The 15,580-nt window shown below is 44.1% G+C and overlaps 1 protein-coding gene across 1 annotated transcript in view; it reads right to left on the minus strand.

Moving 5' to 3' along the window:
• Nucleotides 1-15,580, minus strand: part of LOC120561066 — an 82,575-nt gene that overhangs the window by 26,010 nt on the left and 40,985 nt on the right. The gene's annotated exons all lie outside the window — the stretch shown is intronic.

Genomic DNA, 15,580 nt, shown 5'->3' on the forward strand with positions numbered 1-15,580 from the left:
CTGCAGTTTTTATTTTATTTTTCTCTTTTTCAATGTATTTCACATGAATAGTTCTATATTGCACTAATATCAACCTAAAAAAAAGCACCTAAATGAGTTTGTGTCCTATCAAAGTTATAGTAATTACATGTTTCCGTCTGGTAAATAGTGTTCACGTCAACTTTCAAGTTGCAATTATGATTGGTTAGGGCTGTTTTTTGTGCTTCGGAACTAATCCACAGCGAACGAATAGTCGATTGGCCAAATATTCTGGTCCAGCCATACAACTCAGGAAACTGATACTTTTCTGAAAGCTTCTATATTTCTGACTTGATACTTAATAATATGGAAGTGACTGAAAACCAAACTAATATAGATACCTTACATCAAGTCTGTTGTTCAATGTAATATAGTCTGGATTAACAGAAGTACATTTCCAGGATAAAGCCTGACATCCCTCATCATCCCTAGCATGCCCTTCACCTTCCACTCTCTGTTCGTTGCCATTCTTAAAGTCCCCTTGCTACAGGAAACAACAACAAACTTCGAGGTAGCAAGCCACAAAGATTTTTGGAAATTTGGATTGTGCAATAGGGCAGGCCTGCTTGGTTCTTGTGGGGAAGGATTGTAAAGATTTACAAAGAATATGTTTACGGCATTTACTATATAACTGGGACATTTTGGGACCGATGGGTGGGGATTGCTATGGATGAAGTACACAGGGCAATACGCTGGCAAGAGCAAATTACGTTAAACCATGTATCCTGCTAATTTAAATAGCTAACGTTACAGTATTGTGTAAACCGTTAACTTCATTTCATATTCCATGCAGTTTTCTTTTGCGGGGTGCAATTGTTCCACCAAAACAAGCTCCTTTCCTAGACCATTTTGTAGAGCCACTGTCTCTGCTTTCGGATCTTAGCGCTTCCGAAGTCAATTGTTATTGGTTTAAAGAAATGCAAACAATCCAGTGTTTTTTTCTCCTATGCTAGAATGTATCTGAAGTGTTGCCAGACCTTACTCCACAGCGCTGTGGAGATAGGTCTGGCAAAGCGAAACTAAATTTAATTAAACCCGAGTTTAACAGTTATCGTAGTTATATTTTCAATGCACAGTATTTTAATCCTCACATGAACATCGCTATAATCAAAAATCCCTCTTGATAATGTGAATGCTCTCAAGTCGTTAAAAAATGAATTCTATCTTCACCATCCATCCCATATGACATGAACGCAGCATTACCTACTGTCCAATACTGTCCGTACCTACTCTCCAGGGTGTCAATGAAAGGATTTTTGCTATGTTGCTAATGTGCGCTTGGAAATTAATGTAAATATCCAAATTATGCTTTCTTTAAAGCCAGCTGTGGGGAAACAATACTCTTTCTGATAAACATGCAGCACTGAGAGGGGTGTCAACAGCATAAATAATAAAAGAGAAAAGACTGTGATCAGACAGCACTAAATCATTCCTGTTATTATAACTTGATAAAGTCATTGGGAAGGAAAAAGGTCACCATTTTTTTAAACTTATACACAACTTAATTGACAGAGAACTGAATGAAAAGAGCAGTCTGTGACCTGAATCACCAAAGAGGCAGTCAAACAGAAAGACAACACCCTAACAGGGATGGGAAAGGAGTCTCAAGAGAAAGGCTTCTCCCCATTCTACATCAAGAGAAAAAAACAGAACTATAACTAGCTTGAAAAAAAAACTATTCTCATGAGTTATCATACCCAGATTAGAAAATGCATTTCCTGCGAAAATGCTGGGAATGCTGACATAGCTGAATTGCTAAAGCTAACTGGTTGAATAGCTTAAATCTGTAAGAAGAAGTTGAAATAGTGAGAATAGTTGAAAAAGTGGAAATCGTTAAAAAGTTAGCTTTAAAAGCTGAAAAATGACAAAATATGTAGAACATTGTGGGAGTCTTTAGCTGAAGCTGAAGAACAGTTGAAAAAGTGGAAGTTGGTTCAATAAGTTAAAGAAAGTAAGAGAGGGAGGGAGGAGGGATGGAGAGAGGAGAGAGAGAAAAGAGAAAGAGACAGGGAGAGGGAGGGAGAAGGCGGGATGAGAGAGAGGAGAGAGAGAGAAAAAGAGAGAGAGAGAGAGACAGAGAGAGATGGAGGAGAAGGAGGGATGGAGAGAGGGACAGAGAGAGGGAGAAGGAGGGATGGAGAGAGGACAGAGAGAAAAAAAGAGAGAGAAACAGGGAGAGAAAGAAAAAGACAAACAGAGAATAGAGAAGGAGGAGAAGGCGGGAAGGAGAAAGAAGGAGAGAGAAATCTGTAAGAAGAAGTTGAAATAGTGAGAATAGTTGAAAAGTGGAAATCGTTAAAAGTTGGCTTTAAAAGCTGAAAAATGACAAAATAATAGTAGAACATTGTCGAGTCTTTAGCTGAAGCTGAAGAATAGTTGAAAAAAGGGTGGAAATGGTTCAATAAGTTAAAGAAAGTAAGAGAGGGAGGGAGGAGGAGGAGAAAAAGAAGAGAGAGAAAAAAAGAGAAAGAGACAGGAGAGGGAGGGAGAAGGCGGATGAGAGAGAAGGAGAGAGGGAGAAAAAGAGAGAAAGAAGGAGAAGGAGAGAGAGAAAGAGGAGAAGAGAAAAAGAGAGAGAGAAGAGAAGAGACAGAGAGAGAGGGAGGGAGAAGGAGGGATGGAGAGAGAAGAGAGAGAAAAGAGAGAAACAGGAGAGAGAGAGAAAGAAAAGACAAACAGAGAGATAGAGAGGGAGGAGAAGGCGGATGGAGAAAGGAGAGAGAGAAAAAGTAAGAAGAAGAAATAGTGAGAATAGTGGAAAAAGTGGAAAGCAGAAAAAGTTGGCTTTAAAAGCCGAAATACAAAAATGTGAGAACATAGGAGTCCTGAATGAAGCTGAAGAATAGCTGAAAAGGAAACTGGTCCATCAAGCCAAAGAAAGAAGAGATGGAGGAGGAGGGAGAAGAAGAGAGAGAGAAAAAAGAGAAAGAGACAGGGAGAGAGGGAGGAGAAGGGGAGAGAGAGAAGGAGAGAGAGGAGGAAAAGAGAAGGGAGAGGGAGGAGAAAGGAGGAGAGAAAGGAGAGAGAGAGAAAAAGAGAAAGAGAGAGAAGAGAGAGAGGAGGAGAAGGAGGGAGGAGAGAGGACAGAGAGAGAAAAGAGAGAGAAAAGGAGAGAGAAAGAAAAAGAAAACAGAGAGAAGAGGAGGAGAAGGGAGGAGAAAGGAGAGAGAGGAGAACGAAGAAGAAGGAAACAGTGAGAATAGCTGAAAAGTGGAAAGGAAAACGACAAAAATGTAGAAATTGGGAGTTTAGCGGCGAAGAATACGAAAAGGAAATGGTCCATAAGCAAAGAAAGCAAGAGAGGAGGGAGGAGGAGGAGAAAGAAGAAGAGAGAGAGAAAAGAGAAAAGAGAAGGAGAGAGGAGGGAGAAGGGGAGAGAGAGAAGGAGAGAGAAGGAGAAAAAGAGAAAGAGACAGGAGAGAGGAGGAGAAGGGGAGAGAGAGAAGGAGAGAGGGGAAAAAGAGAAAGAGACAGGGAGAGGGAGGAGAAGGGGAGGAGAGAGAAGGAGAGAGAAAAGAGAAAGAGAGAGAAGAGAGAGAGGAGGGAGAAGGAGGGAGGAGAGAGAGAAGGAGAGAGAGAAAAGAGAAAGAGAAGGAGAGAGGGAGGAGAAAGGAGAGAGAGAAGGAGAGAGAGACAGAGAGAGAGGAGGGAGAAGGAGGGAGGAGAGAGAAGAGAGAAAAAACAGAGAGAAACAGGGAGAGAGAGAGAAAAGAAAAGAGAAACAGAGAGAAGAGGAGGGAGAAAGGAGGAGAGAGAGAGAGAAGAGAAGAGAGAGAGAGAAAGAGAGAGAGAAGGAGGAGAGGAGAGAGAAAAGGAGAGAGAAGAGAGAGAGAAAAGAGGAAAGGAGAAGGGAGGGAGAGAAAGAGAGAGAAGAGGAAAGGAGAGAGAGAAGAGGAGGAGGAGGAGAAGGAAGAGAAGGAGAGGAAAAGAGAAGAAGGAGAAGGGAGAAGAGAGAAGGAGGAGAAGGAGGAGAGAGAGAGAGAGAGAAGGAGAGGAGAGGAAGAGGAAAGAGAGAGAAAGGAGGAGGGAGAAGGAGAGAGAGAAAGAGAGGAGGAAGGGAGAGAGAGGAGAAAGAGAAGAGAAGGGGGCGGGGGGGAGCGGCCAGCGGAGGCGGCACACCCAATGGTAAGAGCCGCAAGCTAAATGCGGGATCCTGAGCACACAAGGCCAGCGGTAATGGCGACTGGCCGGCCAGCGGGGCTCCCACACGCAGAAAGAGGGAAGAGGAGGGGAGGGGAGGGGGAAAGAGCGTGAGAGCAGGGGCAAAGCAGGAGAGGCCAAGCGAAGGAGGTGAAGAAATGTGCCGACCGGGGGGAGGAGCTTGGGGCGGCGCATAACGGGTGCAGCGTGGCCACAGGGTGGTACCAGAGGCCCCAGGCACGGATGGATGGGTGGCACAGCGGCGTGGGGCCCAGGGGCCCCAAACCAAGGTTGTGGTGCCCTTTCCACTAAACATTGGCGCCTAAGCGACGGTCCCATCTGGGCTCCCGTAGTTCCGAATGGGCCCAGCCCTCCCCCCGCGCGTTTGCCATAGTGATAAACAAACAACATGGCAGCGACAGCGGCTAATATTAGTTATTTTCTTAACTACTCGTTTCATTACTTACTTAACCGTAATATCCGCCAAAATGACCCGCAGCTCATTGTGCTCTGTACCCAGCTCAAAGTCACCTATTTTCGGATTACTGAACTACCGCCTCCTTGAGGAACTCTGATGCGGCTCAACACATCTACTAGCTAAAAGCCACTGATACGACCGAGCTGTAGCGGCCGGAGGTCTGTAGCGGCTTACAACAACTAGCAATCACCACTCTGTAGCACGGAGCTCCTCTTCGACGTTTGTTTTTACCGCTAGTTACTACGAAGGAGCTTGCTACAGGTATGCTACACTCATGAGACCATGGCATGTTAATGTACATTACTCAGCAACAGGTGAAAATAGGGGCAAGGTTGCGCGACTAAAGTTAAAATGAATTGAACTTTTACTGAGTAACAGAAGTGAATTACCTGTATGTGTGAAAACAGCTTTATCTCACGCATCCGTTTAGTGGTTGTTGAATATATAACATTATTATATAATTTGTTTGTGAAATATTTTTTCACTCTTTCACAGAGGGCGCCCCCCCAATACAATGATAGGGAAAACACTCAAACCAATATTTACATGAAATTGGCATGAATAATCATAATGGTATACATGCCCCGTGTGTGTGTGTGTGTGTGTGTGTGTGTGTGTGTGTGTGTGTGTGTGTGTGTGTGTGTGTGTGTGTGAGATCTTGTCATGTGTCATCTGCAGATTCATTTTAAGTGTGGGGGGGGGGGGATCGATTTAAATCATGAATCAGATTCTTTGTGAAAAAATCAGGGATTTTTTTGAGGCCATATCGCCCAGCCCTACTTCCTACTAACACAGAGTATGTCAGTATTGTTTGGCCCTGAAGCCCAAGTAGTTGTGTGAAGTCACTTATGACCTTAATAAATCAAAAAGCAAAAGGCTATGAATCTGAACAAATTTAGGTATTGCCCTTCTCCAGCTGATCATCCCCAAAATGCACCAGAATACAGGAAATCACATCTATCACATTCAAAATTTTCCCCCAGACCTCCCCTCTCCATTTGCATCCACTTTTGCACAAATACAATAGGGGGGGAGGGTCCTTATGCATCTGTGCCCCGGGGGGACAGTAGTTCATAAACCGTGACTGTATTAATACATAACCTCACTGTATTCATTTACAATGTAACATTATAGCATGACATTTGTGTCAATAATCGTCAAGCACAGGTGACTCCGCGTGGTGGGAGGGGGGGCCCCAAATCAAATTCTGCTTAGGGCCCCCAAAAGGCTCGGGCCGGCGCTGTCCACAGTCTGGAGAGGATTGCTGCAGCCATGGAGCGTGGGCCTCCAAACGCACCACCTGCACCTGTTGTGCCCCTTCCTCCTCCCCCCACTCCATCTCTGTCCACCCGCTCCACCAGGAGCGCATCGCGCATTGCCACTCCCAGACCAGATCCCTCCGTAGTGTCCAATCCCACCGTAGTTCAACATCACGTTTCCTTAAGTCCTCTAATATTTCCTCATTTATGTCATCAACACATCCATGAGTCATGGAAATGTGTAAAACACAACAAGCCACAAAGAATGCTGCGACTTTTTGAGGATTGTACTGTAAAGTGCCTCCTGATCTATCCAAACACCTGAAGCGCATTTTCAGTAATATTTTTCTTTGTAATTATGTATGGTTTGCAAAAATGGGAACTGCTGCGTCCGTGTAGATGAGAGAAGTGTATGCGTGTTGTGAACACGCTACATTATGGCCAAGCATGCGCCCCTAAAATAGCATCTGAATAACGCGCTACTGACTTTAGGGGAAAAGTCTGCTGTGCGTGGTATGCAAAATAGGAATGATACATGCGTCGGTGTACAAAGGCAATTGCGCTGAGTGCAAGATAGGGCCCTAAGACTCTCAGTAGCATGTGAGGACAGTATTAAAAGGACAGTCAAACAGACAGAGAGAGTGAGTAGAGACAAAAAACAAGGCAAGATAATGTATGTGGTGAAAGAAAAAGAGATAACCAGACAGACAGCAAAAGAGGGATAAAATAAACAACTGAGACAGACAAAGATTAAATCAAAGGATGCATGAGCAGAGACGAGCATGTGAGGCCTAGTGACCCTGAGTATAAAGGGATCAACATTCAACTGTTTAATGCCTTATCCCACCAGTCATCTCATTGTGACCATTTATAACTACACCAATTACACCGTAAAAGAAATACATTATACAAATATTTGACTTGAAGTTTAGTGTTTCCTATCCTAAAAAAAGCTACACTATATAAATGTCAGTGGGGACAGTGAGTGAGAGAATCTCCCCTGCCTTGATAAATGCTGTGGTTTGCTTTTAGGAAAGTCACATACAGTACAGGCCAAAAGTTTGGACACTCTCATTCAATGCGTTTCCTTTTATTTTTTTATGACTGTTTACATTGTAGATTCTCACTGAAGGCATCAAAACTATGAATGAACACATATGGAATTATGTACTTAACAAAAAAGTGTGAAATAACTGAAAACATGTCTTATATTTTAGATTCTTCAAAGTAGCCCCCCTTTGCTTTTTTATTAATAAGGGAAAAAATTCCACTAATTAACCCTGACAAAGCACACCGGTGAAGTGAAAACCATTTCAGGTGACTACCGGTCTTATGTGTTGAGGGTATCCCGTGTCGTGACCTTTAATTTCAGTGTGCATACAGTTCTGGTGTGAATGGGACAATTAACTGACAAATCATAATTATCATCAATAAGCTTCTAAGTAACAGTTCTTTCACACAACTAAGACTAATAGAAGTGTAAAAAAATATTTATCTTGTAAGGAGTCCTTGGCTAAAAAAAACGTTTGCGAGCCCCAGCTGTACATTCACATTCTCCTCCATTCGTCCATTTTCTTATTTTCTTTAGGGGCTGGAGCCTATTTCAGTGTAGGGCAATTAAATGTTTTTAATTGACTTCAAGTAGGATATGCAAACTCCGCACACTTGCCATTTAGTAAATGCAGTTTTATACATTTTGATGCACCAACAATACAGTAGTTCACTCTATATCCTGTAAGATATTTTATCTGGTGTCTGGAAGTAGAGTTTCATGTTTTTTAAGTGGTTAATAGCAGTTTGTGAAAGGGTAACAACTGTAGCATGAGCATTGGCCATTGTGGCTGAAAATAAAGAGATAAGAGTGACCACCTGGAGAGAAAAGTAAGGGACAGAAAAATTACCATGTAACTGAGCACTTAGCGCTGCAGGTTGTCAAATGTCACTTTCAATTACATTTTTTTTTCACTGCATCATATAGCTTGCCTTTTTAACTTTCACTGCAATATCTGCTGTGATTTTCAAGCACAATCTGAGCACACACCCGAGTTGGCCCTGTGACAAATATGTCTGTCTCACTGCTCTTGTTGAGACCTTTCATTCTGGGAATTAAACTGAGTTGCAATTCCTACTCAAAACCTCCGACAGCGCGTCAACGCAGCACGCCGCTGCTGTCCCCCCCATCAAGCCCAACTGGTGCTAATGAGACTTTGGATCTAATTAGCTATTTAGCGTAGGAGGCCCTGGGGTTTCGTTTGTATATAATTATCAACATCTTTTCAGTCAATATGGTCATATTAAATGGCATTTTACTTGAGCTGATCTCTTGATATAAATTGCCAGAATCACCTTCTCACTGTAAAAGATGAGCCAAAAATCATACATGTCTATTTCTTCAACAGTGTGCACACAGGATAGAACAGACAAGTGGGCCGTATCATTTATGCTTTGTGTGAAAGCAGTTATTTTTTAAATGAGACATGATGAAAGTGTTAATAACAGTCTGAAAGATTTGATTAAGGATAGAGTAGCAGAGATGAAGTATGAAAAAGACCCGGTCTTATGTAACCCACAGTCAACCTATCCACTCCCCCTAATCAAGTCTAGGGGGACCAGTCTGCAGAAAAGATATGCATCTATTGTACAGTACAATACACAACTGTGTGTGTGTGTGTGTGTGTGTGTGTGTGTGTGTGTGTGTGTGTGTGTGTGTGTGTGTGTGTGTGTGTGTGTGTGTGTGTGTGTGTGTGTGTGTGTGCGTGTGTGTTATGAGTTCAGTCACCGCAGTAAGAGCAAGCCACTCTGCCTCCCTGTGATGAGATCCAGACCGGCAGACAGACAGACAGATATACAGTCAGGGAGAGAGATTATTATGTATGCCTAATGCTTACTTGTGTTTTACAGGCCATTTAAATTAAATTTAGTTTAAAAAAAAACTAAAAAAACACCCATTGTAGACAGCTATGATTTCCAGCAACTCTATCAGTTCAAATCATGAAGTAATATTATTCCATCTCCTTTAGTTGATACCCTTTAGAGTGTGTGATCACCAGCAGGGGACTGACTCCTCTGGAAACTGACTCCTCTGGAAACTGACTCCTCTGTAAACTTCTTGACTAGAAGGCAGTTGGGGCAGTTTAAATTGTATTTCAGGATGGTTTCAGACAAAGATAAAAACAAATTAGGTTAGGAAGAGCCATCCTCAGTAGTACATTACTTATCTTCCATGTCAGTACTCCTGTCTGCTTCTCCAAACTGGGGGTGTGCCGACTGCCATCTACTGTCGGTAATACACTGACTATGGATGAGTACCTCACACAACCACACTTCAAAAAATACAAATTATCCCTTTAAGGCCCTTCAGACTTCTTTCAAATTTTTGAAAGATCTGTTGACATACTTGTTCGAGGTTTATATCAAGGCTTTATATCAAGTAAATCACTTATTTTAATTCTAACCTTTAATGTTTAAGAAACAGAATGTCTGAGTTACTAATGCAGTATTAGTACAGGATAAATGCATGTAGACAGAAGTATATATATTGTGAAGTCGAAAATCCATCTCCAACCGACGTGAGAGGACGCTGGCGCTGGTTATTCGCCGCTTCTCCGTCTGCTATTCATCTGCTATTCGTCTGCTATTCTCTTGTGTTTGTGTTCGCTGTACCCCCTACCTCTGGACAGCCTCTGTACCTCTGGACAGTCTCTCTGCTGGTTCCCGAAGCCGCCTGGGGCTCCTTGACCGGACTCTTGCCTCGTCGGTTAGCCGCTAGCTAGCTGCCCCCGTTCACCAAACGTTGCGGCGGCAAATCCTAGCTGCTTCGGCGGCTAACCCGATTGCTGACCTCCTCCTCATAGGCAACCTCCACCAGATGCGAGCCGCGACCAAGACTAGACATTCCTCTCCTTCGGTCATGCTGTGGATCATTTTGGCAATCACCTCATTCATCCATCTCCACCTCCACCTCTGTGCTCCTAGCCCACGGCTAACCACTATCACGGAGCTCTCCGTCCCTCCGCTCGGCATCATGATCAAATATTCAACTCTGCAACTGGTCCAATTCGTCAACTACTCCATTCCATCCTGCATCCCAGTCATCAAACAGCTCGGACTTCTACGGTACGCCCGTTACATCCACAGAAGCTCGCCGCGCAAGTTTGTTTTCTTCCACCACGGACAATCCATTCCATCCATCTGGTCACCTGCACGCCCTGTTGCACCTGTCCCACGTCATCTGAATGCTTCACCCACTGGTTCACATAGGGCTGAACGCATCATCAGGCTACACAGAAAACCCGGACCGGACTACAGTGCTTTCCCCACTTCACATACACTCAATCATACTCCAATCATTTGCTAATCGGCTCACTGTCCCCCTCAACTGCAATACCCCCACACCCCAACGCACCACACACGCACTGCTAACGGGACAACCTCAGATCTCTCCAGCCTGCCCCCATCCCACCACCCTCTCACCATGCCAACTTTGCCCTCCTCAACACCCGATCGCTCAACAATAAAGCCCCTGTCCTCCATGAACTAATCCTCGACAACACTCTTGACTTCCTTCTGCTCACCGAAACCTGGCAACAACCCAACGACTTCTTCTCCCTCAACCAAGCATCCCCCCCTGGCTACAACTACATCTGCAAACCCCGCCCCTCCCACCGTGGAGGTGGCCTCGCCGTCATTTTCAATCAGAACTTCCGGATCACAGAACTCACCCTCCCCTCAGTATCATCGTTTGAATATCTCGCCTTCAAAACTCTTTCCTCCATGACAGTCATCCTCATTTACCGGCCACCTAAACCAAATCCCTCCTTCCTCTCTGATTTTACTGAACTCCTCACACTAGCCTCATCTCTCTCTCACGTCTGCTGCTACTCGGTGACTTAAACATCCACATGGACTCCCCCACATGCAAGCTCTCATCAGAATTCAAAATTTTACTGGATAACTTCTCTCACCCCAACATGTCACATTCCCCACCCATGAAAAGGTCACATCCTCGACCTGGTCTGCTCCACCAACAAACCAGTGCTCGACCTCCATCCATGCCTCTTTCCCTCTCTGATCACAAACTGATACGGTTCACCATCCCTTCTCCAACCCCCACCGCCTCCTCAGAGAAATCACCTTCCGCAACCTCAAATCTATCAATCCCCACCATCTCTCTGACCTGCTCTCCACCACTCTCCACCTGGACTCAACCCTCACCTCACCCGATGACCTCACAGACCACCCAACTCTCCACCTTGTCTACCTCCCTCAACACCCTGGCCCCCCTCAAAACAAAACTCGTCACTTTTAACACCTCTTCACCCTGGTACACACCTGCACTCCGAAAATGAAACAAACTGGCCGGCAACTTGAACGCGTCTGACAAAGAAATCATCCCTCACAGTCCATCACGAAGCCTATAAATCCCATCTCATCGCCTACAAAGATGCCCTCATTGCTGCCAAATCTGCCTACCTCTCCACCATCCTCACCGACCCCTGCCAAAACCCCAGAACCCTCTTCTCCACATTGAACAACCTCATCAAGCCTCGGACCAACAGCCTCCTTACCTCTACTCCGGATCTCTGCAACTCATTCCTCCACTTTTTCACTGACAAAATCAATCTCATTTACAAATCCCTATCCCCTGTATCTGACCTTCCAGGATCTACTCCAGCACCTACCTTGGACCCTCCTCTCTCCATCCCTCCAGACCTCCCGGCACCCTCCTCCACACTTCCTCCTCTCCCAGTTTAACCCAGTCACTCCTCCTGAAATCTCCAAACTCATCAGCTCTTCCAAACCCACTACCTGCTCCCTTGACCCCCTCCCTACTCCACTTCTGAAGTCCTGCCTCCCGGTCCTATGCCCCTACCTCACTAACCTCTTCAACTCCTCACTGTCCCTTGGAACTGTCCCCTCTGCTTTCAAAACTGCCGCTGTCACCCCAATCCTTAAAAAACCTGGTCTGGATCCCTCCTCTCTCAACAACTACCGCCCAATATCCAACCTCCCCTTTCTGTCTAAAAACCCTGGAACGTATAGCGCTCACATACAATACAAACCCATCTTCTTGCCAATAACCTATTCGAACCTCTCCAATCTGGTCTCCCTACACAGCAAGAAACCGCTCTCCTCAAAGTCCTCAACGCACTCCCACCTTTGCTGACACGGTTCCCTCAACATCCTCATCCTCCTCGACCTGAGTGCAGCCTTCGATACTGTGAGCCATAACATCCTGCTCACCAGACTCAAAGACCTCGGTATCGGGCGGCACTGCACTCAGCTGGCTCCACCCCTACCTTTCCAACAGATCCCATTTCATCTCTCTCCACAACCACACCTCTGCCACAGCCACAGTCACTCAGTGTTTTTCCCTAGGCTCCGTGACTTCTGGCCCCTCCTCTTCATCATCTTCTTCCACTGCTATGCTGACGACACCCAGATCTACCTCAAGCACCAAATCCCCCACAATCCTCCCCTCCCCCACATCAACTCCTGTCTGTCAGCTATTAAAACCTGGATGCAACACAACTTCCTCAAACTCAACAGCGACAAAACAGAATTCCTTCTGATCGGCTCCAAATCCACACTCAGCAAAACCAATAACCCCACTCTCACCATCGACGGCACCATTGTCTCCCCATCTCCCCAGGCCGCGCAACCTGTGTCTTTATTTTTGATTCCACCCTCTCCCTTGAGCCTAACCATCCGTTAATTCATTAAACCTCCTTCTTTCACCTCCAACACGCCCGCCAAAATCAGACCCTCTCACACCCCCGCTGCTGAAAGACTCATTCACGCCTTCATCTCCTCCCGACTGGACTACTGCAACTCACTTCTCCCGGCATCAGCTCTACCAACATCAACCGACTCCAACTGGTCCAGAACTCAGCCGCCGCCCCTCATTACCTGCTCCAAATCCTGGCACCACATCACTCCAGTCCAAAACAACTCCACTGGCTTCCCATTTCCCACGGATCACCTACAAAATCCTGGTCCTCACCTATAAAGCCCTCCACCATCTGGCCCCTCATACCTCACTGACCTCCTCTCCCTTACCAACCCTCACGGTCCCTCAGATCCACCTCAGCCGGTCTCCTCTCCATCCAAAAGTCCAACCTGCGCTGTTTTGGGGACAGAGCCTTCTCCAGAGCAGCTCCCAGGCTCTGGAACTCCCTCCCCAAGAGATCCGCACCTCGAGTCCCTCACCATCTTCCAGTCCCGCCTCCAAAACCATCTCTTCACCTCAGCCTACCCATAGTCCACCTGCCCCCCTTCTTCCTTTTTCATCTGTATCTTGTTTTGTTCTACTTGTTTTGTTTGCTCGTTTTGTTTTGTTATGTTTTTATAATCTACCCTGCCCTGTAAAGCGACTTTGAGTCCATGAAAAGCGCTATATAAATTCAATTTATTATTATTATTATTATTATATCTGGAGGAAAAAACGAGATTATATAATAAAACAATATCCAAGTAAGTTAGCCAGTTAAGTTTTGATGAGTTTCTTTCTATCTCTGTACCTAAAGCACCATGTCAAGCACTGTCAGTACTGAACAATACAAGCAAAGAATAACTTTAGCTGGATCAAAGGTCAGGTTACAGGCTTGACTTGAAAAAGAAAAGAAAAAAGAAAAAGAATAGAAGAATGATGGCACAGATTAAAACCACCTTAAAAAAATCTATATAAAACAAAATGTATTTCACTACTCCAAAGTCAGATTTAACAAGTCAAGCAGAAGTCTTCAAAAACTGACAAAGGGACTTCAAAAAACAGTGACAATCTGTGATATACTACTGCACAGTACACCTTGTAATAGGCAGCGATAGAATTAGCACACCTTCATTGTGACATGCATCCAGCCACCCAGTTAGAATTTATTTGGTGATTTGCAGCTCAAAATCATATATTTCATATATATTTCATATATATATTTATTGCTATATTTTTGTATATATTGTCTAATTTTTTACTGTACTATGGACCTTCCATTGTGTCCTGAATAAAGTCTATCTATCTATCTATCTATCTATCTATCTAACTTTTCATCTAGCGTCACTGTCAGGTCAAAGTTTTAATTTATCCAATACTTTAATTTATGACCAAATACCTGCAAAACTAATCACTAATTCCCATCAGCCTCAGCTTTGTGTTGAATTAGTAAATGTTAGCATGCTGACATGCTAAACTAAGATGGTAAAAATGGTGAAGGTTGCCTAGGTCTTACAAAGGCACTAGCATGGCTATTGAGTCTTTAACACCATTTAGATCTGGCATTAATATGTGGTTTTGGTGACTGGATTGCAATCTGATGAAAGTACAGGTGCACAAAAAACACATTGAGGACAAATTGTGATCCGATAAGCCAAACCCCCTCCAGAGGTGGTCAGGGATGCAGTGTGACCATACTGAACACAAGTGTAAATACAAATGTATTTTAAATCCACAAACCCACTACCAGCACGGACGGCAGCAACAGGAGAAAAGTCCTGTTAGAGCTGGTACACCTATAAAACATCCTGAAACTGCATTTCAAACGTCGAATCCGGCAACATTTCTATCCGTTAAAACTCTAGAGACCACTCTGAAAAATGTACCAGTCAATTTAGCTGAGAAAAGCCTTATTTTTTTATAAACAATTTAGTTTCAGAGCACAGAACAAAAATGCAGTTCAGAAAACACAAGCCAAGTCACCTAACATGATTAGGCCTGTTAGGTTGACATAGTGCTTTCTTTTATTCTGCTGGTTGCATGTCTCTCTACCAACAGATGACCACACCACACCTAAAAATATTCCCATCCAAAATAATACCTTATGGATGTAAATACAAGGAGCAGCACTGTTTCTGTGAGCATAAAAAGTGAAGTGGGATTTCTACATCAGATACATTTGCACTTTTTCTTCCCCATGGAATCAGACTGGACTGGACAATTCATTAGATGTATCACTGACTCATCCACTTATCTGAGCTCGCCATGTAATTTCACTTTCCAGCCATCCTACCTACTCCAACCAAAAATTCCCATTTAGTAGTCTGTGTCAGCCGGTCAGACTGGAGTCCCACAGGCGGCTGACGCTCCCTTTCAATTTCAGTAAGGCCTATTATAGCCAGCTAGCAGGTCAGCTAGCAGTGGATACCTGGCCTAAATTCATCTAAGGGCTGACACACACTGCGAAGCTTCAATTTCTCTCTGCATTTGTCCTAATACATCCCAAGAGGTTGGTGCAGAACAAGCTGTTTTTGCTAATATAAATGACACTGAGCCAAAAAGTAAAAAGCAACTGGAAGAAACTGGGAACCAGTGGTCAAAACTGAAACCGTACCATATCAGCTACACAAACTTGGTGCCATGGTTCCATATTGAAAATGTGATTTCATGCAAAAAGGGAAAAATCAATGAAAATATTTGTATAAAGAAAATGTGATTTCATTGTATTATATTCAAATATACAGTAGTATTGCCACCTTGCAACCTTTAAATTTGCAAAGACAAGAGCTGTAGAACATTATCGACAAACAAAGGAACATGTAATCATTTATCTATGGCGACACAGATGATTGGGATTTGTTTTGCTACATGAGTATTGTGTGTGATAGCAATGTTTGAATTTTGAAACAGTGTATTTTTGAAGGTAAATTCATCATCAGCGTGTCATAACGGTTATTTCAACGTATTCTCATACAA

The sequence above is a fragment of the Perca fluviatilis genome, chromosome 6, assembly GCF_010015445.1.
Source record: "Perca fluviatilis chromosome 6, GENO_Pfluv_1.0, whole genome shotgun sequence".
In the NCBI taxonomy this organism is placed as follows: Eukaryota; Metazoa; Chordata; class Actinopteri; order Perciformes; family Percidae; genus Perca; species Perca fluviatilis.